This window comes from Mustela erminea, chromosome 18, assembly GCF_009829155.1.
Source record: "Mustela erminea isolate mMusErm1 chromosome 18, mMusErm1.Pri, whole genome shotgun sequence".
Taxonomy (NCBI): domain Eukaryota; kingdom Metazoa; phylum Chordata; class Mammalia; order Carnivora; family Mustelidae; genus Mustela; species Mustela erminea.
Genome location: NC_045631.1, coordinates 22,806,873 through 22,832,218, shown reverse-complemented (window position 1 = coordinate 22,832,218; position 25,346 = coordinate 22,806,873). Strand labels below are relative to the sequence as shown.

The following is a 25,346-nucleotide window of genomic DNA, read 5'->3' as shown; positions in this document are numbered from 1 at the left end:
TAAACCTGGCGATTCACAGACCTGTACCGCTGGGGCTAGTAATACATTATATGTTAATAAATAAATAAAAATTGTAAAAAATAAAGCTAAAAAAAGTATTACTGGGACTTCAGTAGCTTATATATTAGGAAACAAGAAAAATATGGTACCTATGCGTTATATACCTTCCCATCCAAACACTAGCCTGACAAGATGATACAGATGATAAGTTTTCATCAGGGTCTTCAGAAGTGGAGCTCTTGGGCCAATACTCCTGATGCTTGACTTGTGATGTCTTTATAAAGCTGAATAAACTGGTACAAATTCATTAAAAAAAAAAGATACCTATGGAAGCTTTACAATGTATAGAATATGTAACGATGAAAGACTGACTGTTTCTCATAGCAACACTCATGACTCCTGTTCAGTATTATACTGAACATTCTAACCACTGTAATAAGGCAAGGAAAGGAAATTGGCAACACACAGGCAGGAAAAGAAAAAGTAACACTTTTTATTCTATTATAGCATGATCCTATATGTAGAAAAACCTATCTGTATGTATGTATGAATGTATGTATGTACATGTATGTATGTATGTAAATATGTATGAAACCTATCAGGAAAAAAACACAACTAGAACCAATGAACAAATTTTGCAAAGGTGCAGGTTACAAGATCAATGTTTCAAAATCAGTTGCATATTTATACGCTAGCAGTGAACAATCCAAAAATAATAATTAGGAAAATAATCTTATTAACAATGGTATAAGAAAGAGTAAAATACTTAAAAAATAAATTTAACAAAAGAGTGCAAAACTTGATCACCAAAAACTATAATGCTGAGAGAAATTTTTAAATATCTAAATAAATGGAGAGAGAGTCCATGTTCATGGTTTGAAGGACTCAGTATTCTCTCCCAATTGATCTATAACTTCAAATCAAACCCAGGAAAGTTATCAACGTTCTTTTTTTAGGAAATTGACAAGCTTGTTATGACATCTATATAGAGATGCAAAAGATGTCCAATAAACAGAACTATTTTGTGAATGCACAAATTTGGACTACCCGATTTCAAAACTTAGTATACATCTACAGAAATTAAAGATGTATGGTACCGTGCCACCCTAAGAATAGACATAGAGATCAACGGACCGGAAATGAAAGTCCTAAAATAAATCCTTTTCTCGATGGTCAATTAATTTTTGACAAAGTTGCCAACTCAGCTCAGTGGGGTAAGGATGGTCTGTTCAACCAATGGTGCTGGGACCATAGAATATTAGTATACAAATTTAAACCCTTACATCATAGGATACACAAAAATTAGCTCAAAATTGAGGTGACTGGGTGACTCAGTCAGTTAAGTATCTGCCTTCAGCTCAGGTAATGATCCCAGGGTCCTGGGATGGAGCCCCACATCAGGCTCCCTTCTGAGTGGGGCGTCTGCTTCTCTCTGTGCTCCCTCCCCCTCCCCCACTCATACTTCCTTGTGCATGTGTTCTCTCTCTCTCTCTCTCTGAAATAAATAGAATCATTTAAAGAAAATTAGCTCAAAATGGATCATAGACCTAAATGTAAGAGCTAAAACAACAAATCCTTATGGGAGAACATCTTTCTGACTTTGCATTAGGCAAAGACTTCATAGATACAACACCAAGAGAATGGTCCTTAAGAGAAACAATTTGACAAATTAGACTTCATGTAAATAAAAAATAATTATTCTTCAAAAGGCACTATAAGAAAATGAAAAGATGAGCCACAGAGTAAGAGAGACTATTTGCAATATAAATATTTGCAAGTAATATAAAGGACTTATATTCAGAATATGTAAAGAACTCTTACATCTCAATTATAAAGGATAAACAGTTCTTTTTTTTTTTTTTTTTTTTTTTTAATGATCAGAAGAGGGGCTCTTGGCTGGCTCATTCAGTGGAGCATTTGACCCTTGATCTTGAGGTTGTGAGTTTGAGCCTCACACTGAGTATAGAGATTACTTTTAAAAAGACCTGGGGCGCCTGGGTGGCTCACTACGTATCTGCCTTTGACTCAGGTCATGATCCCCAGAGTCCTAGAATCAAGACCTGAGTGGGGCTCCCTGCTTATAGAAAAGTCTGTGTCTGCCTCTCCCCCTCTCTCTGCCCTCTGCTGCCCCTTGTGCTCTTGCTCTCTCTCTCTCTCTCTCTGAAATAAATAATTAAAATCTTAAAAAAAAAAATGTAAATGGGCAGAATACTTGGGTAGACATAAGACCAAAGAAACCAAAGAATGGTTAATAAGCACATGAAAAGATACTGCATGTCATTAGTCTTTAGGGAAATGTAAATTGAAACCACAAAGAGATACCACTCTGTATCTACTAAAATATCTCTAATCAAAAAAACCAACAATCGCTGATCTCAGTGACTGTGAAAAAACTGGAGCCCTACAAAGTCCAGCCCAACTTAAATTCTCTTGTGCTCCTCTGACTCTGGGTTCTTTGCTTGTCTCATAGATCTTCTGTCTGGCTTTCTAACAACCCACTTACAAAACTCACCCTCTCCTTGCCTTCCACATGCCCAAAACCCCACTCACACAAAGCACTGATGAGTATAGAGTATACTTTATTCTTTAAAAAAAAAAAAGATTTTATTTATGTATTTAACAGAGAGAGAGAGCACAAGTAGGCAGAGAGGCAGGCAGAGAGAGAGGGGAAGCAGGTTCCCTGCTTAGGGATCCCAGGACCCTGAGATCATGACCTGAGCTGAAGCCAGAGGCTTAACCCTCTGAGCCATCCAAGTGCCTGAATATACTTTATTCTAGACACCTCGTGGAGTCAAAGAAGAGGAAGTCATCTACACTAGAGCACTTAAAGCAACTGTACATAGAACATTTGATATTCTTAACATGCTCTCAAGCCATCTCCGAGAACATTCACAGGTCCTTCACACTGTGTTCTTGTAACTCCATACCCTCTCTTCTTTCGTCTTTCCATCCTTCTTTCTGCTCCTTCTTCAGCCCCCAAATATATATTTATATTTATATTTGTATATGCATATATTCTTTTCCTCTTCCTTTCTCATGAAGATCAGTTTATCTACCTTTTTGAGGTCCTGTCCATTTTCATGCCAAGTGGCCTATCATGACATTGCCTCAAACCATGGTATCAGCCAGGTTTCCAAACTGAAAGTTACAAAAGAGTGGAAAGAAAGAAAGAAGAAAAGAAAAGATGGAAGGAAGGAAAAGAAAGGAGGGAGGGAGGAAGGAAAAAAAAAAGATGCCAGATGATTTAAGCAGAGAAGACCTTTGTTGATATTGAGTTGCTCAAAAAATTGCCAAGAAGACTGTAGAATAGACTCATCCTCAGAAAATAAGCAGGAACACAGGTAGGCTGTGCAGGATAGCCCACACTCTAGAACAAGATCAGTGAAAATCTTGATCAGTTCAAAATCATTGAACCCAAGACATGGAAGTTCACACAAATGGATCTGCCACCCCATCCGTAGAAACAGGATGCCTCTGTACCCCTCCACCACTGCTTCCAGAATTCCCCACCATCATTGTTTCTTGGCCTCAAAGTCTGGCGTATTTCGGATTGGTGGGACCCAGGTCTTCTGCCTGCCTCCTAACCACAAAGGAGACTGGAAAAATGAGTCATTGGACTTTTCAGCTGTTAGGGTGAGAGTCTCTTCTCACCCAATTCCATACCATAGAGAAGTCTCCCAACATAGGAAGGGAATTCAAATGTTGAAGAACCCCAAAATAGCAAAAACAGCCTTTATGACTAATTTGAATAATGAGAAAATGTGCTCAACATAGTGATTCAGAAATTCTGAACGCCCTGATTTTCTTTGCGTAAGTCCTGTTTTGCTGTATCCAAGATAACGAAGAAGAAAAGTTGGGGGTTTGGCCTGAGTAGGAAAGGCAGGACATTCCCTAATTCTTTGCATTGTTATGCGCATCTTGGCCCTCCCAACCATGGGTCCCCTCTGTGTAACTATGCCTTGTTTGCCCAGGGGCTGGCACAATCCTTGAACAGCTCACGCCTCCCTCCACACTGTGAAGCAATTACAGTTCTGTAAACAAATGCTTACCTTCTCCCGCCAGCTGCTATTTAAAGGAATCTTGAAGCCAAACTCACCTTTAAAGAGAAGAATCCTAATTGTGATGGAAATATATATTGTGATGGAAATATCACAATTACCATGAAATTTTGCATATTGGCTGTTAAGGTAGAATTCACCTAACAATATTGAGCCACCATTATAAATATACATTTCTCATGACATTTTCTGGGACTCTCCCAGAGAGCTCCTGGTTAGAATAAAGTAGAAATGTCAAATGCAGGGAGCCCTCTACTCTGGGCCCATTTTTATTTTATTATTCAGCTCATTCTTGGCTGCCTAATAAAAGCCTATAGTTTACTCTCATGACTTCTACGTGTTCTTTGGAATAATCTCTTTAACTGTCCAAAAGGCAGGAGGATATTCTGTTGGGAATTCATGTTAGACCCAATAACCCATGTCCTCCCAGGCAGAAATGGAATGTGGGGGTCTTAGTGACCAAAGGGGCCCCGTAGGTATGTTATCTTTGTCCCATATAGATATGGGACATAAGTCTCTTTTATTTTAAAATAAAACAAAAGCCTTTTTATTTTAAAATAAAAGAAATACAGGGGTGCCTGGGTGGCTCAGTCGGTTAAGCATCTGTTTTCGGCTCAGGTCATGGGTTCCAGGGTTCTGGGATCGAGCCCCTGCATCAGGCTCCCTGCTTCTCCCTCTCCCTCTGTCCCTGCCCCGAACTCCTGTGCTCTCTCTCTTTCCTTCTGCTCTCTGTCTCTCAAATGAGTAAATAAAATAAAATTTTTTTAAAAAATGAAATCAGACATTTCTCAAGAAGCCCCAATTTCTTATGGTGAGAAACAATATTTCAAGACCACCATCTGTGTCCTAGAGGTGCTCATTGTTTCTAGGCCTTTTCACTGGACCGAGCTAGAAAATATACGCACTCCAGGTATGGATACTTTCAACTCAAATTCAGAACTCCTGCATTTTACCTAATCTCTTCCCTCTTACATCTGTATCTCCTTTCTGCTAAACTGGGTCTCCTGGTTTCTTAAGGATGCAAGAGATAATAAGGTTAGAATTCCCCATGATTGATCATTTGCTTTATATCACATTATCCACTCAACAGTCTCAGAAAAAAAAAAAAAATACAAATGCTACTACCACAAATACGATTACTGAAAATGATTGGAAAAAACATCTGCACATGGGGCACCTGGCTGGCTCAGTGGGTTAAGCATCTGCCTTCAGCTTAGGTCATGATCTCAGACTCCTGCGATCATACCAACCAGCATCTATCTGGCTCCCCACTCAGCGGAATGTCTGCTTCTCCTTTTCCCTCTGCCCGTCCCTCTGCTTGTGCTCTCCTGCGCACTCTCCCTCTTAATTAAATAATTAAAAAAAATGTTCTTTTTTAATCTGCATATGGTCCCCTTATTGTTCCCCTGAACTTGTGTAATTGCACTGTATCTAATTTTCAAATCATATAGACTTGCAGACTATGCTCTCTGCCTTTTGGTCCTCATTCAGTCTTATTCTTATATTAGCTGTGCCATAATGCTCACTACAAGCCCTTCAGACCAGTGTCTCTGGTTATTACGCTTATCTGAAGCTTATTATCTAGTAAATCCCTTAGGAAGAACTCCTGGGAATACTCTTCCTTGAGTTCTTACATGCGTAGAGTAGTTACCTGTGCCCTTTGTACATGTCAACCAGTTTTTCTGGATATAAAACTCCCGAATTGTATTTGCTTTCCTCAGGTACCTTAAAAACATTACTTCATTGTCTTCCAATATAAAGCATATTGTCAGAAAGTCTGATAACCTAATTTTTCTTTCCCTTATAAGCCATTTCCTCTTTTTTGGCTGCATGCCTAAATAATGGTCTTCTGCCTTATTATTTTCTTCTTAAAGTGCAGCAATTTTACCAAAATGCCTCGCTATCCATCATTCAGGCTCAATTTTTCAGGTACGCTGTGTGCATGTGTTCTTTCAATAGGTAGGTGCAGATCTTTAATTACTGTTGTTGTTTTAGGAGAGTTTCCTTAAATTACAATTTCTAGTATTTGCTCCTTCCTCAGCTTTGGCTTTGTTTTTCAGGAGCCCCTGTTGCTACATATAAGTGTAGTCCATGCCTCTTTCATATTTTCATTTTCTCTCAAATTACTCTTATCCTCTTTTTTCTTCTACTTCTTTTGACTGTTACAATTTTCTTCCTTTTGACCTTCTGTTATCTGGAAGGCCTTATTTATTATGTCTGTGTACTCTTGTGTTTCTTCGAGTTTGGGTCTTCCTTTTTGCAATGACTTTACCCCTTCTTTTCTTCTTTTTCCCGATGTGTCATGTAATTTCTGAGGTTATGATTCTAATGACACTCACTTAAGTGGATGATGATGTCATTTCCTTAATGTCTTTTAGCTCCTTTGGAAGTAAGAGGTTGCAGTTTTTGTTTGCTTTGTAGGTGTCTCTTTCTGGAATACTTTCACTGCCTAGAAAGGTGTTACTTTGTTCCTTATTCTCTTTGTTTGAATACTAATTTTGTGTGACTTTCACCCTCAACATTTTCATGATGTTTGTTTTTAAGTAAATGCAATTTTCCTGAACTTTGTGGAAGAGGCCCTCATTCCGGGAAGTTTTCTAACTGCTTGGGGCTCCCTCTTGGGTTGTTTTGTGTTGTATTTAAAAATATGTGGGACGCCTGGGTGGCTCAGTGGGTTAAGCCTCTGTCTTTGGCTCAGGTCATGATCTCAGGGTCCTGGGATCAAGCCCCACATCGGGCTCTCTGCTCAGCAGGGAGCCTGCTTCCCTCTGTCTCTCTGCCAACCTCTCTGCCTACCTTTGATCTCTCTCTGTCAAATAAATAAATAAAATCTTTAAAAAAATTTTTTAAAATTTAAAAAAAAATAAAAATATGGCAGCTCACCTTCTGAGATCTCCTGGCTCTGCTCCCCTGCCCCACTTGTCTATAGACCTTCTCTTTCTTTTGATTCTATTATTCCTCTTCTGCTCAGTTTTGCTCCCACAGCCAGCAATTTCTCATTAGTATGTGGAACCTGTGTTGGGGATCCCTGGCTGGTCAGTTCTCAACATTCACAGGGTCTGGACTGCTCCATCCCTTCAGAACTGGCCACAGACCCCTTGCATTCAGCCACTAATAGTTTGGATAGAACCTTCCATCTTCTTTCTTTCTTTCTCTTTTTAAAGTTATATTTAATGTTGGCTAACTCCTACTTAGCATCTTTTAGAATGCAGTATCCCAAAGGATGCAGGGAAAAAATTATTTTCTAATAGAAATTAAACCCATTGTCATAAATAGTTCTTTTAAAAGTAGTTTTGTTTTGTTTTAAAGATTTTATTTATTTATTTGACAGAGGAAGAGAGACCGCAAGAGAGGGAATACAAGCAGGGGGAATGGGAAAGGGAGAAGCAGGCTTCCTGTTGAGCAGGGAGCCTGATGTGGGGCTCGATCCCAGGATCCTGGGATCATGACCTAAGCCTAGGCAGATGCTTAATGACTAAGCCACCCAGGTGCCCCTAAAAGTAGTTTTATTTTTTTGTAAAGATTTTATGTATTTGTCAGAGAGAGAGAGAGAGCGAAAGCACAAGCAGGGGGGAGTGACAGGCAGAGGAGAAGCAGGCTCCCTGCTGAGCAGGGAGCCCGATGCGGGACTCGATCCCAGGACCCCACGATCAAGACCAGAGCTGAAGGCGGACGCTTAACTGACTAAGACACCCAGGCATCTCTAAACATAGTATTAAAAGACAGGAACACAAACACCTTGCAAACATACAATTTCCTAGCAAAATCTTTAAGTCTGTAATTCTCATGTAAGTCACTTTCATTCTTTTTCAAATAAAAGTATCATAGAAAGTTTCCATTCTCTGTAATTGAGTCTTCATAAGTTATACAGTGGTATTGTTACTTCAAGTAAAACTTCATCAAATTCTCAACTTTGGCGTAATATTCTTAAATATTTTTACCTTTGAATAGAATGAAGGGGAGGCATCAAGTCCTACGTAAGCTAATCTTAAATGAAGGTAATTCTTGGTCTGAGAGACTTGGTCTAATTTTTTTCTTGTTGATCTTGTTCAAGACTCTTGAAATCTTCCAAAGGAAGACTGCTTAAGGCAGTGGGTAAAATGTGTTCTGATGTGCCCTTGGGTGATACAGTCTTTGCTTCCAGATTCTCCACCAGGCGCGTGGCTTTGATCCTTCCTCTGGTTGCTCTGTGTTCTTTTTGTAAGCAAGTTTTCATTGTCTTGCATAAGCTTGTTGGTTTTTTTCCCATTCAATTACACTCTTTTTCTTTCTGTCGCCATAGGATTCCTAAAAGCATAGCTGTGTTATGTTATGCTTTTAGTATAACTGTGTTATGTAGTTCTGGCTGACTACTAACGTTTGATCTTAAACTAGATGGTCCTGTTGGAGTACAACTGTTGTTTTCCTTCAAAAGATTCCTTGACTTGAGTTTCATGGACTTTCAATAGGTACAGAAACCTAAACTGGTTGGAATTGCATCCATTGTAAGTCGTCGAGCTTGTCCTTTGAGTCAGAACAAGAGACTTCAAAGTGCTTTGAACAAAGAAAAGTGTTTTCCTGGCACAAAATTGTTGTACCTAAGTGGACGAGCCCATTCTTTTCTTCTTCTAGAATCCAGAGGGAGCCTGTGGAGGCCGATGGTCACGTGTGTGTTGTGGGTGGCCGGCCTTTCCCTGCCCCTCATTCAGCCCTGTTCTGAGCCTGTTTGGAGGCCCTGGCTGCCCTGCTTCCTTCTGACAAAGGCTGGGCAAACGAGGCAGGGGAAGGGCCCACTGAGAGGAGTCGTGGAAGCCAGTGGGAGAGACAGGTGTGTGTATGGGGGATGGGGGGTGCCAACCTTTCCTGTCTCTTTATCAATATGGCGGACTTGAGGCAGCACAGCAGACAGTCTTGAAGCTCCAGTGGGACACAAGCTGTCCCCTCCTGGCCCCCAAAAGGGAGTGGGACTAGTGTGTCTCTGTGGCAGCCTTCTTTGGAGCAATTACAAAGGTGTCTCTTCCCCTTCCCCCCATCACTATGAAACTCTCCCACCTAGGCAGAACTTCCGGTTTTTCAACTGCTATTTTCCAATTGCCACCCACCTCCCTGCTTTCCAGGGAACCTCTGTTGGCTGTTTGGGTATGGTTCTTTCCTCAGGGCCATCAGGTACCTGACCACTCCCTCTTCTGCCTCCCACGTAGATGTTGAGACTGCAAGGGGCTTGGGCTTTAGTGATTTGTCCCCACCTACTTGTGTGTTTTAGGCTTCATGGGAGTAGCTCATCATCCGGCTTGATGTCACTGTCTGTAGTTTTGGTCTCTAGTTGCTCTGTTTATCTTATGGGAGGGAATTGCTGAGATTCAAAGACCGTGCTGCGTTCATCATTTCTATGTATATGTGGTTTTTTGCTTGTTTTTATGTGGACTAACTGGCAATGATTTTCCATTAAAATTCAGATTTTTGGTTTATCTTGAGAAATTTCAATGTCTAGTTACACTGCACCTGCATTCCCACTTGGCAGCAACTGGCTGGGAGTAAGCAGCAGCCTCCCCCGTTAGAGGCATGTGGGCTGTCCCATGCGTTCAGTGCCAGCACACCCCACCCCCCGCCATGGTTTCACTGGCCAGATGACGCATTTACACAATCTTTTGAAGGCATCTGCACTGTGATTCCTGTTCTGGGGCCATTAACAGGAAGGGGGAAATACCCAGGAGTCCCTTACCTTCTTACCCAGGGTTTTATGCTGATTAATGCCTCACTCCATATAACACATTTCCCCCATAGGAACCTGGGGTTCCCTACTCCTTTTTTAAAAAAAGGTTTATTCATTTGTTCTACAGAGAGAGAGAGCATGGGGTTTGGAGGAGAGGAAGAGAACAAGAGGGAGAGAATCTCAAGCAGACCCCACACTGAGTGAGAAGCCCCATGCGGGCTTCGATCTCACAACTGTGAGATCATGACCTGAACAGAAACCAAGAGTTGAACCACCCAGGTGCCCCCCAGGGGGTGCCCTACTCTTCGTGCTTGTGTCCCTTCCAAGTGTGTCTCTCGGAATCCCTGCTGACATTTGGGTTTCTCCTTCTCCAAGTCTCCTCTGTCCTGCTCCTAGTCCAGTAAAACACTTAATCAGATGCTAAGGCTGCCTATGGTCACAGCTCATAAGAGAAGGTCCCAAGGCCCATCTGAGAGTCAGAAAGGTTGATCACATGGAAGCCAGTTTTAACAAGACACAAGCAGGAGACAGAAGGAAGAAACAGGCCAGTAACCAGGGTTTCAGGGGGTCAAACAAAAGAAGACAAAGCAAATCCAAGTCCTGGTTCTGGAGATGGGGGCTGGAGCAACCATTAGGCTGACAGTGAAGGGGATGGTCATCCACGTTTGGTGAAAAAGGAAGAGTAGGATCTGGCAGGGTGGGGTGCTGGGAAATGGTGAATTCTGCCCACGGTGTGCCTTTCATGTACGGCCTGGTACTCAAAGAGGTATTACTGCCTTTGGGCCACTCCCCTAAGCTGTAGATCCAGGGACCATGCTTAGACCCACAAGGAGATGCTTACAACTCCCTAAAAGCCTCAAGCTTCTACACCTGTCCATTGTACTTTCTGCTCTTGATGTTCCTCCATCTTTGCCCAGGCAGCAAAACATCTCGGATCTCACTTCCTCCAAAGACTTCTTGGGCCAAGTGCAGTGCCTCCTCTGGGCTTCCACGGGTCCCCAAGTGCAGTACTCATCACATTCTATTACCTCTTTTCTTATTTGTTTCTACCAAGCTAAGAGCTCCTTGAGAACAAGAAGAGGATCTTACTGCCTTCTGTATCTCCCACACCTAGCATGTTACAGGGGCTCCAAAAAAAAAAAAAAAAAAAAAAAAGATGTCTATCAGTGCTTCTGAGCTCTGTAGGTATCACTCAGATGCAGCTGGTACTGGTGCTCATTCTTAGGAGAATCACAGGAGACCAGCCCAGTCATCGCTGGCATGCAGCGCCGTGAGAGCTGGGTGAGCTCACAGCCTCTGCCTGTCTCATCAGCGTCTTTCATCTCCTAGGACTCCCTTTACAATCATTTTAATTACTTTATTGCAGGTTTCATCAGGGAGGTAACATGAAGGGGAGCAAAGAGACTGTCGGGCCCCTGACATATTGTTCAGAGATGGGAACAATGTCCTGTTAACCATGGAAACTCGAGGATGCACAAAGGTTTTCAGAATCAGCTGTCATCATTGCTCATGAAGTTTTCAAAGAGCATATTCAGAGGCAGGAATGGGGTCTGGGTGGAAAACACAATGGCAGGTGGAAAGAAGCTGGAGGGCTGTCCATCACTGGAGCACGGGGCATCTCAAATGTGTAGGACGGCAGAGAGGGTTTATGGGTCAACGCTGTTGTCTATAGAAGGTGGATTTACCTGCTTGGCCCTGGAACTCTCTTCTCCCCCAGCTAAGGCACTCAGTTCCTTTCGATAAGCCTGTATCCTTAGGGAAATTTAGGTACCCTGTGGTCAAAAGCTATGGACACTAAAGCAGCCTGGCTCTAAGTCCACAGTGACCCAGGTCTCTGATCCACAAACTGGGTTTTTGCCATCCTCCAGGATAGAACCCTCAGCATAACCCTGGCTCTGGAAATCAAGGTAATACCTTGTACCTAAGCCTTCTTTGTTGACCTACCCAGTGCTCTAGTCAGTGGTTCTCAATCTTGGCTGCATACTGGAGTCATGTGAGGGTTTTAGACAAACCAATGCCTGGACTTTACCCTAGACCAAGAGAATCAAAATCTCTGGGCATGGGGCTTGAGCTTCAAGATTTTTAAAAGCTCCCTAGGAACACTGGTTACCTAATGCTTTGCAACAGATCACTTAATGCCTTAAAGCAATAGGTAAGCCTCCTTGGACAGCTTCTATGCGTCAGGAATCTAGGAGTGGCTCAGTGGTTCTGGCTCAGGTTCTTTCATGAGGTTACAGACAAGATGTCAGCTGGGACTGGAGGACCTGTTTCTAAGAGGTTTTCTTCCACTTGGCTGTTGGCTGGAGGCCTCGATGACTTTCTACGTGAATCTCTCTGTAGGGCTATTTGACCATCCTCACAACATGGCAGCTGGCTTTCCCTGGGGCAAGTGATCTAAGAAAGAGGAAGCAGGACAGAAGCCATAGTGTCTTTTGTGACCTTGCCTTGGAAGTCACACCCCGTGGTCTCCACAATATCCCCTTGGTTACACTGGATAGCATAGTCCTATTCAGAGTGGGAGGGGCTACCTAGGGATGTATATGCCAGCAGGTAAGGCTTTGGGGGGTTCTTTTGGAAGCTGGCTATCATTGCAGGTGTCTTTAAAGTACAGCCAACGTTGAGAATCATTGCTTCTGTTCCCTTTGGGGCTGAGGCCCAGCCTTTGTCTTGTTTAGCTCAAAGCAAACACTAAAGATTTATTATGTTTATTCTCTTCACACAACAGCCAGAGTGGTTTGGGTCTTTTTAACTATAATGAATATTTTTGTACATAATTCTTTGTTCTGCTAGTAGATTATTCCCATGGGGGTAGATGCTGTAACATGAAAATACTTGTTCAAATCTCTTTTTTCCCTTGCAGGGAGGTCCAACTATTTTGTGGTGTTTTTGGTTTTTTTCCATCTCTGATTGTTTATTTTATTTTTAGCATGCAAATCTAGTCATCACACTCTGTTCAAATTTGAGCAACGGTTTCCTGACAGTCACGGGGTAAAGTCCCCAGTCCTTCTCTTGGTTGCTGGGCTTCTGGGTGACCAGCCCCTTCTCTTGTCCTCAATCCCAGCCTCACGTCACTCCACTTTCCCCCTTGCTTACTGCATTCTGGCCACACAGATTTAACTTCAGCTCCTAAAACACCTACTGTGCTCCGCTCCTCAGGGCCTTTGAACAAGACATTCCTCTAAGTCTGACTCCTATAACTTGTACTTACCCTTCAGGTATCAGCTCCCAGGCACTTCTTCGAAGAGGTCTTCCCAGGCCAGCCTGATGGGTTCTCCCATAGCACCCAGTACCTTTCCCTTAGAGCATTTATTGCAATGTGTTATAATGTACTTATTTGTCTGATGACTCGATTACTTCCACTAGACTGGAAGCTCCATGAGAGCAGAGATCATATACATTTCTCCGCTGCCTGCCTCCTAGTATGTAACACAGCCATTTGCACACAGTAGGTGCTCACTGGGTGCTTACTGAATGAATTTTTATAAATTGAAAATCAAGACCCAGAGATATTTAGAGACACGCCCAAGCCCCCTGCCCCCTCCCCCCCCCCCACCACCAGGCAGGTAGCAGGATACCTGCCTGGACCTGATGGCAGATAGGCCAAATTCAAAATCTCTCCCTCATATCTAGTGTCCCTAGAATCCTCTACCCCTGTTCCTGGAATCCTATCCTGTGGTGAATTGTCTACACTACCTGCTCTAAAGCTAGCTCCAAGGGATCCCCATCAATGGAACAACCAAGTTTTTGTGGCACGCAAGGGACGAGCCCTTCACCCGAAGGGGACAGTTGCCTTTGGCTGGGCTCTGGTGTTGCACTGGAAAGGGCTCTTATCAAGGGAATCCCGAGCCTCTGCACCTCAGCTCTTCTCATACAGAGCCTCCATGCTCTTGAAACAGCCCTGGGAGTTCTCATTTGGCCTTTGGGGATGCTGCCAGGAGGCCTGTCCACAAAGATGTGTGCACTGGCTGTCATTATTTAATGATCCCCCAAACCAGTGAATTGTCTCTTCCTGCCACTCTCAGGGACTGTCTGGCAGAAATGAGGGACTCAGCTCAACGGTAGCCTCAGGAAGCCTTCACTGTGCCCCAGGCACTAGGCCAGGTCCTCTCCGTGCTGCTGGGGGTGGTGGGTTGTGGGATATTGGGGACAAATAGAGAAGTGACGTCAGAGCCCTTATCCTCCTTGCTCCCTCCAGCTCCCATGTCCCTGTGCTGCACCTTCCACTCCCCAAACCAGCTTAGCTGGTGCCACACCTGACCCTGTTTCCTAGGGGAAGGCCAGGGTCTGAGAACTGTACCCACCAGAATATGCCAGAACAAGCTCATCCTGGGAGTAATTCCACCCTCTTCTGCTGCTGCAGAACCCATCAGCAGATCTCTGTGAATGCCCAGAGAGATGTTAATGGCAGACCTATATATGACAGACCCAACAAGGAAACAGACTATTTTCCACTTGGCCCTAATGGCACCTAAGCTCAGGAGAGAATACCAACCAAGTCCACTCAACACGGGCGTGCACATACACCACACACATGTGTATACTCCCAGACTCAGGCCCATTCAGCCTGGATGGCCTTTGACCTCTTCCTCACCCATGGCATTGCCATATTAATCCCAGGCACCTTACCAGGACACTATGAAGCTCAAGTTCCAATCCAGGTGGCTCCCAGATGCCCTGACCATTGGACTATCCCTTCCTTGGTAGTTTGTTTATGATTCTCCCCCATCTTTTCTTTTGGATCAGTCTACCTGCCATCCATCTCTCAGTGTCCAAGTCCCCCTCATCCTTTAAGGCACAAATCCGGCCTCCTCCATGAAACTCCCATGGCTGCTATTGGAGTGATGCCTCCCTCCTCTGAATACCCATAGTATTTTAGTTCCACCTCTTCTATGGCTCTTGGAACCAACTTTCTGCTTTCTAGTCATGATGTTTTTATACACATTTTAGCAACTGCTTTCCCTCAACTATTTCCTACATTTAACTGGTTTATAACTGCCTGCCTGCACTCCCCAGAGACAATGTTCCATAATAGCAAAGTCATTGGCTTCGGCGTATGACAGAATGGAGACATACGCCTCCTTCTCTCCCTTCCTTTCCTCCTTTCCTAAATATTTCTCAAGTCCTCTGTGAGCCAGGTACCTTGTAGGACCCTAGCCAAACAATACACAAAAGATGTTCAGCCATTGTCCCAATGGAGTTTCAGACTAATGGAGTTCTAATCCCCAGCCCTTCCATTACTGGCTGTGTGACTTGGGAAAGTTGTGCAATCTCAAAGCCTCAGCTTTCTCAACTACAATATTGAGTTTTAGAATAATTATCTCCTGGGTGTTCTGTAATAGTTAAATGGAATAATGTATACAAAAAAATATCTAGCACTTAATACACTCACTAAACGTGCACTTCTTCTCCGTATGCTTCGTTACTGGAGAGAACTCTCAAACATCATAGAGACTCAGAGTATATGCTGGAAGGGAGAAAGGAGGGCCAACAAGAAGGAAGGGGAAGAAGGAAACGATCATGAAAGTTCATCCAAGAACTGCCTCTGGATTGCCGGCACCTCCCACCCCCTGCCTTCTTTTTTTCCCTTGTGGACTGTAAAAGGGGAGACTGATTGCAGCCTAGGAAAAGCAGCTCTGGACAAGGACACCAGTTTCCCCAGCCCCTTTTCAGTTTATCCCACATGCAAATCCAGTCCCAGAGCCAGGGCTAGGAGCCCTTCCGTGGACTAATTAACAAATTAAAAAAAAAAAAAATTCCTCCAGTGGTTTTCAGGGTGCCTAAAAGCTGTTGCCCCCAGGCTCCCCACTGAACTTCTGCCTTCATATTTATAACCCTTGAGTTTCTCTCCTTCCTGGCTTCCCAGACAGTGGTGCAGACAAAAGGACCGTTTATAACAGCTTTTCTGACAGCTGGACATTATTTAATTAAAACTTCTGGCAGCCGCATAGTGTGCTGGAGGCTATTTAAAGTTCTCAATGGCAGGAGGAGAAATGGGGGAACTTACAACCCTTGGGGGGTGGGGCTGAGGAGACCTAGGGTGGGCAGCGCCCAGGGCAGACTCTCAGATCCCTTACTGTGAAGTGGCATCTCTCAGAGCCCTGACTTTCACCATTGGAGTCTCCAGGGGGAAAAGGTAGGCATGATGTCAGTCCCCCAAGGCATCTGCTTGGGGAGGGGAGGGGAGATGTTTGGAGAACCAGCAGCTCCAAACTGCATAGAGTACTCATTTTTCCAGATCAGCCACCCATATTTTTCAGAATAAGAAACTAAGGCATAGAGAGGAAAAGGAACTTGTTCAAAGCTGCATGGTTAGTGCTACAACTCTGGGGAAACCATTTGAGTATCCTGGGCCTTATTGTTGCCTTTATGTTTGAGCAAAACCTGTCTTTCTTACTTTTCTACACAGTAGCCATATTCCTGCCAGTGTCCTCTTGAAGGGCTCAACCGCTGCGCGTGTTATCCTCGGTGTGAGCAGAAATGCAACCACAGATGCCCATGTTTGATCATCTGGTTGATCATCTCGATCCCAGCAGAGGCAGTGGGTTTGCATTTAGCTGCTATAGCTACAGTTTGCTGGACTTCAGGTAGCAACAGCTGGAATGAGGGGACAGATCTCCCCCATAACAGAGCAGGAGCGGAGAAAGGCAAGTCTACCATAGGGCACTGTACCCTGGAAGAGGAGGAATTCATAAGGCCAAGTATGAATGCAAATCATAATAACAATGACCGTGATAATAGCTCCACAGATTGAAGGCTACTATCACCATCATTGCTATTACTATTAGCATATTTCCCTTTCAATATTTCTATAAAATATATGATTTATAAGATTTTACAGATGAGGAAATAGAAGCTCAGAAAATTCACTACATGCTGAAGTTCTCCCAGCCACCAGTAGGACCAGGATTCAAACCCAACTCTGTTTGATTTCAGAGTGTATCATCTCTGCTCCATCTTGGTAGTTTTCAACCAGAGCTGCACCCTAGAAACTGACTCTTTAAAACACGCAAGGGAGGCGCCTGGGAGGCTCAGTCGGTTAAGCAACCGATTTGTGATTTCGGCTCCCGTCATGATGTCAGGGTCATGAGCTCAAGCCCCAAGTCAGGCTCTGCGCTCTGAGGAGTCTGCTTCTCTTCCTCTCTCTCTCTCTCTCTCTTTCTCTGCCTTTCCCCCTGCTTGCTCTCGCTCGCTCGCTCTCTCTCTTTCTCTTTCTCTCAAATAAATATTCTTTAAAAAGACATGCAAGGGCTTCCATTTTACTGCAGACCAATGAAGCCAGAATCTCTCAAGGTCAAGACCTGGAATCAGTACTTTTGAAGAGGTGTAGCCAGAGTTGAGAGCACCCTGTGAGCACCACACTAAGAGCTCCTGCTGGTGTGATATCGAAGTATGACTCACTCCCACTGCTACCTCCCCACTGCTGCTTAAGTTGTCCCAGATGGCCATGCCATGCTGCTGCTTGGGAACCATGGGGAAACCCTACTCTGATGACACTTGTTGACCCCAGCCCTCTCTGGGGCTCCCATGGTAGCCCTAATGGGGTCACCGTTCTGTCTGTAGTCTCAGTTCCTGCTCCTGTCCCAAGAGATCATCATCCCAACCTACCAACTCTGACCATGCGGCAAATCTCAACAGCCCCGACCAGCAGGCTGATAGTATCCACTAAGATAGAATGGAGGTTGGCATGCAAGAAGTTTATCAGAGCATACTTTGGAGATCAGCATCTATGGAAGGTGAAGGAAGGTGGGTAGAGTGAGTCTTAGTGCTGAAGGAGTATGTGGGTGGAACATCACAGCCTCCACTCCAGCCCTTAGCAGTGGGATGGGTTTGCATGGGAGCTGAGGAAGGATCTTCCCCTCCAGAGAGAGAATGACTTTATTGGAGCTCAGCACAGAGCTTCCTTGAACAAGGCTTTCATTAACCTTGCTCTATAGTATCATTGCAACCTTCCTTCCTCCCTGGGGGCTTCACTTAATTTCCCTTAGGGGCTCAGCTAAAATCAATTAGAGGGTGTTGGTAGATCCGCAGTCCCAGATGGTCTTGAGCATCTGGGTCTGCATCTGACTGCCACACCTGACTCTCTCTCCCACAGTGGCCCTCTAGGGGGCTACAGGAACAGCTTTAGTTCCCTTCTTTCTTTTTGGATTTACCAGCATTTGGGAGTCAGTCACCAGCTCCAACAGTTGTCATTGTTTCAGCCTCAGGAGCCGAGACAGGAGTTATCTGCCTTCCTGAGCTCACAGTGAAGTGGGAAGGATAAAAACAGAAGTTTGCAATAAAATGGCCATACTGCCATGAAATTGGCATACACACAGAATGGCTGCAGTCAGGAAAGGGAGGGATTTTCTCTATCTCAAGGCAGGGAGGGGGAGGCTGCCATGTTGGAAAGAATTAAGGAAGACACTGGAATGCTGGAGATTTCAAAGAAGGAGAAGATATTTGCCCAACAGATGTGATGAGGAGAGCATCCCAGGATGGGGTGTTTGCAAAGTTTGAGAACCGAACCACAGCATGTTAGCAAGCAGTGTGTGCTCCTGGAACATTACCTGTGTGATGTAGGGGGTAGATTGGGGGGCTCAGGAGAGGAGATTGGAAAGATAGGCAAGGGCAGAAAATGGAGCTCCCTGTGCCCATGCAAAGGAATTTGGGTCTCACCCCGAAGGTAATGAGTCCCCACTGAAGTGCTTTCAGCATGGGCTGTTGTGTCTTTTCAGGGTATGACATAATAAAGAGGACCCCTTGTCCCGTTTTTCACTAATCTATCTTTTGCTCTCTTGACCTGCCATAAACTTAAAAACAAACCTCACTTTGCCTTCTATTGCTCTGGATTTCTTTGTCTATCTCGGGTTGGGTATAAATAAATAAGCCATCAGGCTGACCAACTCTTCCGCTATATCTCACATTTATGGTTGTTGGGAATTCTTCCTGAAGCAACTGATTCACAGGCTCAGTGAACGTCATACTAGGCGGGTCCTGGGAAACAATCTCCGAAACCCCATCTCCTGGCCTCCCTTTAAGGAAGAAGGCTCTGACCCCTGTAGAAGGGAAATGACTTACCCAAGTGCACACAGATGGTTAAGGACACGGATGGGACTTGCCCAGTTTTTCTTTTCCGTATATCAGGTCAGGTTATTTCATTCCTGTTCCGGGAAGAAAAGTCAGCCTGAACAAACTGTGCCGTTTATCTTCCAAGCCCTTCCCCTGAAATCTCTTCCCCTGTGACTCTTCCTCCCAGCTACGGTCCTCTCATGTAACCCCCAGCACACAGACCTTTCCTGTTGACTGAGACACATTCCAGAACCCTACCCTCCTCTTCTCTCTAGGAGAAACCTCTCTGCTTTTCTTTATGCCCTCTGGCTCCCTCAAAATGACACAGTCCCATGCCCCATTCCTTCTATTATATTAGTGATTTCCAAGGAAAAATGGAAATGTCACTAAACTAAAAGGTAAAAAGATAATGTCCCAACTCTGCCACTTCCTCTGACATTGTGCAAGCACCTTCATTTCCCCCTGTGTAGCTGAGGTTGATTTAAAACATTTCTTCAGGAGTGCCTGGGTGGCTCAGTTGTTAAGCATCTGCTTTGGGCTCAGGGCATGATCCCAGGGTCCTGAGATCAAACCCCAAGTGGAGCTCCCTGCTCGGCGGGAAGCCTGTGTCTCCCTCTCTCACTCCCCTTTCTTGTATTCCCTCTCTCTCTCTCTGTCAAATAAATAAAATCTTTAAAAAAAAAATTCAGCATCCCTTTTAGCTCTGCTACTCTGAGATTCTGATATATCCAGCAACTTGTTGGAGTGAGCTCTGTCAAACTTAAAAGAGTAGATTATGTGTGTCTCTTCCTAACTCCCATTTTGTATCAGTAGCTTGAAGGCAGCTGTGGTGGGAATACTTACACCATGGAAATTGGCAAATGTTACAAATCTAGTCATGGGGGGTTGGGAGGGAGCTGGTTTCTTAGTACCCCCACTGAATCTATTCGCTTATCTCAGTCAAAAGTGTCCGCATTCTCACTAAGGCTCCTGAAAGCAAATGATCCCGTAACCCAAAAGAAAGGATTTCTGATATGAAAGCAAGCAGTTGAGGAGGTTGTCCATTTCCTGTTGTCCATTTCCCGTTCTGTATCTTCGGCTCCCGTTGCTCTCTCCGCCTGGGATTCCGCACCCTGTTCATCCATCTTCAAGTCTCAAAATTCTACTCTCCGTGCATTTCAAACCAGCTCTATAAAATCTTCTCCAGGTCCCTAGCGAAGAATAAGTTTCCCCTCCAACTTGTAGAATAAGTATGTCAATACATTTTCTTCCCACCTGGACAGTAAGTTCCCCGAAAGCATGAACTGTATCTTTTCCACTTCCTCCCAGAGTCGGGCTAGCATGGTGTATGGCGAACAATGCGTGTTCAATAAATATCTGGGGCAATGAGAGGTTCAGCATTTGGCAGATGTGCAAAAGGCATATGCTTCCTTTTTATTATATGCTATTTTTGTTGGGAATAGAATACAGGCTTACCATAATGAATTTAAATCATGCAAAAGTGTATATAAAGAAAACCAAGCGTTCTTTCTTCTCCATTCCTTATTCTCTCATCACCATCCCCAACCCAAAGTAAAGCAGTATTGACAGTCTTATGTATATCCTTCCATAATAGTCTAAGCATATACATACATCTATATCTGTCAATGGACCTTTGTATTTTGCACAGATCAAAGCATGGTGTTCTGTAGGGTTTCTTTCTTAACATGTCTCAAAGATAGTTTCGCCCCATCACCCCAGCCCAAGACCGTGTGGTAGTCTATCATATAGGTAGATCAGATGTTACGTAACTTGTCTTCCATTGATGGAAATCTAAGTTCCTTCCTGTCTTGAATATCGGCAAGAATACTGCAATTAATACCCATGTTCATATGTCTTTACCTACCTGTACCAGTATATCTGTAGGGGAGAAAAACCTAAAAATGGAATTTCTGGATCAAAGAGTAGATATGTCTTTAATTTTGATAGATGTTGCTGCATTTTCTTCCAAATGCATAAAGACCCGAATGCCATTAATTCTCTAGTGTTCTTTATCTTTATCCTTCATTCTTACCCATTACTCACTTCCACCTTTTCTGGCATTAGAAACTGCTGTCATTATTTTAACAATCGTCCCACCACCGAGCCCCTGAAGGAGACAGAGAAGACTAGCTTTGTGCTGCCATAGCATGGGGCTGGACAAATCACTCATTCCTCAGATGAACAAAGCCCCAGCCTCCGTGGGCATACTTCTTGACATTATTTCTTTGGAGCACACCCAGTTCCAGCTGTCGAGCTGATTTCCATCATTGCTACAGATCAGTAGTCAAGATAGGGAGGAGACCCAGCACAAGCTTGTCACCCATCTTTGCCCCTCCCCCCGGGACAAGGAGGAGACAGACCAATGGATGCAACAATGCTACCCCATCTTTCTCTGGCAGGCAAGGCATAAGCCCTGCTCTGTTTCCCATGTCCCTGTCTTTCTATATCTTTGTTTTCTAAGGTAGGTATTCACTTTAGTTCTAGATGGTACAACTTCAAGAGGTAAAGAGAAACTGAAGATTACAATGAAGTTTGGTGCTATCTAGGTGGTGTGAAGTCAGAGGCTTAGGAATTCCTGAATCCCACCTTCCTGATATCCTCTCCACTAGGGAGTGATTCCCAAAGAAGAATAACAAGATGAGCCAGGAACATTCTTTTCATAGCTGGGCAAGTCTTCAATTCCCCTGGCATAGGGTTTCTCTAGTTAGTCATGCCTCAGTGACACACACACACACACACACACGCCAATAGCTTCTGGTTCTAAGATGATTGAGTCAACAACGTAGGCCTGACCTGGTTGTAGACACAGAGGAAGCAGAACAGAGGAAGCATGGTTGAGTCTGAGTAGTCAACCCTGCCTGGCCTCCTCACTTTCTGGGGCCAGACTGCAAAGAGGAGATGACCCTTGTACCTACGGTGTGAAATCTTGACCCACAGTGGCCCTAGCCGCTGGTCAAACATGGCCCAATGAGCATCCCGGATCCTGAACTGTCCACCCTCCCTTCTTGGGTGTGAGTTAAGAAGGAAATGAGCAGAGGGGTGGAAATGTTGGAATGAGCCTGCACAGGCTCCCTCCTCAACCACTTTTTTGGCAAAGAAATTTAAGTGTGTGTCCTGTGAGGTACATGTCCCTGATCACACCAGACTTCTTTATCTGTGCCTCTCCAGCACCTAGCACGAAAGAGCCCACTGAGAAGACTTAGCCTGGAGGAAAGAAGTCTCCAAGAGAATGAGGTTACTTTCTTTCTGCTGAAGACTCTTAAAAAACAAATTCAACCAGTAACTGGGAAGATCTAACTGGTTTTGTTAAGTGATTCGTGAATCAGAAATCCCACTTACCAAGCAGAGGAGCTCCAAGGAGCTATACAAAATGGAAGATGTTTATAAGAAAAAGGGTGGGGCAGGAAGTTATTAGCAGCGGAAAAGAAAGGATTGTTTCAGGCAAGGTCACCTTCCCTTAGGGGGAAGAACAGTGTGTCTGATGCATGCGGATTCCCTCATCTTCCTTTGGGCGGGAGGAGATGGAGAAGTTGTTATCCAGGAGATGGTGAAGGTGAAGTCAGAGTCTGATGACCTCATTGGTGCTGACCAGAAAATTCAGACAGATTGGCTTAAAACCTGTTCCTAGAGAGGTTGAAACTGCAATGAAGTTTTTGCTTATCCTGGGGCAAGTGACCCCCCCACCTTGCGTCTGTGGTTTCCTTTTTACCGAGGCCATTGAGAAGAAGAGGGAATGGATGTGTTCTGTGTGTTTTTAAAGCGATTCTTGATCGGTGGGTTGAATTTGCAGAGAGACAGATGTCAATTCAGTATAAAAAATATATATATATGCTATCAACAGACAGATTATTCCAAACAGGGATCATCTGCTTTGAGAAGTCGTGATTTCCCCATCACCGGAAGCATTCAAAGAGAGGGAGAAATGCTGGAGTGGGGATTCAAGGATTAGAGGTTTAGACTAGTTTTAAGATTTCACAACCCCTGGGAAGGAAAGATTTTATGAAATGTACCTTCCTGCCCAAGAAAGTTGTGTTTTATGCTCTCAAATACGCTGTTACTTCGGCATTCATTCTAGCCCGAGTGTGTTCTAGGTTAATCTGTGGCAGCCAAAGGATGTGCCTAACCCTGTCAAGAACTGTTCTCCATCCAAGGAATACCTGTTCTCCAAAAAGAAGACTGGAATCTTTTTTTTTTTTTCTTCCTTCCTTCCTTCCCTCCATCCATTCATTCATTCATTCTTTCCTCCCTTTGGCAAAGCAGAACCAGGGTTGAGCCTTAAGCTGCCTGCTCGTTCCAGAACTCACTCAACTCTCTAGTGAAGGCAGGGAGGCAGCTGTGGCATATTGGTTAGAACCCAAATAAATATTTTATCTCTGGCCTCAGCAGAGGAGGAGAAATGGGCCTTTCAGAGATGAGTGGGCTGTGGGGCTGCCTATTGGCAGTGCCTCTATTTAGAAGAGAAGGGGGACCTGTCATTCACTCGGGTCATCAATCTTGAAGCCCGAACCTCTCCAAACCCTGGTCCCCTAGAGTCAGAATTTGACAAATGGCAAAATAAACTCAGCATGTGCAGATGAATGAGGAGACCCCCCCCAGCTATTAAAAAGCCATTGCCATCTTTCCGCAACTGCACAGCCGCGCCATCCTCAGCTGCCTGTGTGGGCAAGGCGTCCGGGGGGGGGGGGGGCACGCAGACAGGCACCTGGAGTAATCAGCCCCCCAGCCCCGGCCCCAAAGCCTGGCCTGTGCCCCAACCCCACTCACCCCTGTGGGAGGCTGTCCTCCAGGAGTCACGAGACCCTCAAAATTAAAACAGAATAATGAAACAGCAAAGATGAAGCCCCTGTGAGAAGACAGAGATTGGCGATGCCAAAAGCAAGTTATTCACTGGCAAGGACCCCGGAGTGCAAATGGAAAAAAGAGTAAGTGGGAATGTCGACTGGTATGACAAATCGTCCAAGCCCAGTCCATTTGTGCAGTGAGGGGAGGACAATGAGAAAATTAATGAATTGTGCTTCCATTAAGACTTCCAAGTCCTGCCTTGATTTTGGCCTCAGAAAATGGGTATGTGAGCTACCTCCGGAGCAATGTCATCTCCAGATGCCTGCACGAGTCCAAGCAGGGAGCCAGGGCTCAGCAGACTCTCAGGGGCTAACAGCAAGTGCAAAGCAGAAGCTACCCGGTCCACAGACGGACAGTGTGCCCGGAGGGTCTGGCTGACAGAGTGCGGGCAGCTGTGCCCCACTGTGCACACGAGTGGACTCACGTCACTATGGAAATGATCTTCCTTATTGAATGCGGCTCGCCCCACGGGGCCCACACGGGTTCCAGCTGGAACAGGAAGGAGCACAGGCTTCTCCTCAGATATCCTGGGCTTTCCGTCAAGTCTCAAAATGAGGTGCAACCTCGGTATCTTGGGGATGAATTGTGATCAGAATCCTTCTTTTCCCCCACCCACTTCCTTCTCTGTGCTCTACTATGCCTTACCTAAGTCTCTCTCTCCCTCTCTCTCTTTCTCTTTCTCTCTGTGCTTCTCCCTTTTTCTCTGTCTCTTCTTCTCAATCCCTGTCTGTCTCTTTCCCTCCAGGATGTCATATGAGCCCCCCGCAGCTCCCGCCACACTGGCTGCTGCAGGCATGAGGTCAGTGGGCAGTGAGGGGGACTTGGACCACCTTGAACTGAAGGAACTCTCTATCACCTGTCTCTGTCTCCCCTGCTCAGAGAAATCCAAGGGCACTCAAATGAAAGTCATATTTCCTAGTCCAACCCCATCCTGTTTTCGCTGAGCCCCAGAGAGGGTAAGTGACTTGCCCCAAGTCACAAAGTAAAATCAGAGCAGGCAAAGGGAAAGTTGCGATTCAACCCCCAAGTCCTCAGAGGTCAGTATGAGGGAGAAAGAGAGGAAAATGGAGAAGGGCCACAGGAGAGCGAGTCTTGGAAATCTGCTTGATCTAGGGCATATCTGGGACATTAAAGACATTTTCAGAGACAGAGTGGGGACTGTTAAGATAGTGATGGAACTAAACTAAAATGTGAAAGAGAAACGTGTTTGGCATCCTCAGTATGAAAGGACTTTGACAAGGAATGGATGGCTCCCTCTCAGAGAGTCCTGAGAAGTCCCTGCCCTCAGATTCACCATGGCCTCAAGGAGACACATGAGCCCCAGAACTAACAGAGGCAGGGGAGAGCCCCCCACCCCACGGCAGACTCTTCCTTCCCAGGGAGATCTGGGTCAAGCCCAGACTGCAGCCCCTGAGATGGGAGTGGGAAGGAATGATCCCAGTGGACAGCTTGCATGTGACTCTACACCTTCTCCCCTCCCTGTGGGCACTGCCAGCCAGCCAACCTAGAAACACCCCGTCCCCATCCTCCCCATCCAAACTGTCCCCACGTCCTCTCTGCTCTACCCACCAGATTCTCCCGGAGCTGCTGCCTCCAGTCTCTTGGCTGCCACTGATGGCTAAACCTCTCCAGTTCCCTCCTCTGCCTTGGGCACAGCTCCCAACCAGTTCCTGTCCTGGCATCTTCCTGCCTCCAATGCATTCGTT

The 25,346-nt window shown here is 45.0% G+C and overlaps 1 protein-coding gene and 1 pseudogene across 1 annotated transcript in view; one reads left to right on the top strand and one right to left on the bottom strand.

The window, feature by feature from the left end:
• The window catches only part of ASIC2 (acid sensing ion channel subunit 2), a 962,947-nt gene that overhangs the window by 574,839 nt on the left and 362,762 nt on the right, over nucleotides 1-25,346 (top strand). The window lies entirely within an intron of this gene.
• On the bottom strand, nucleotides 8,083-8,742 carry LOC116577863 (annotated as a pseudogene).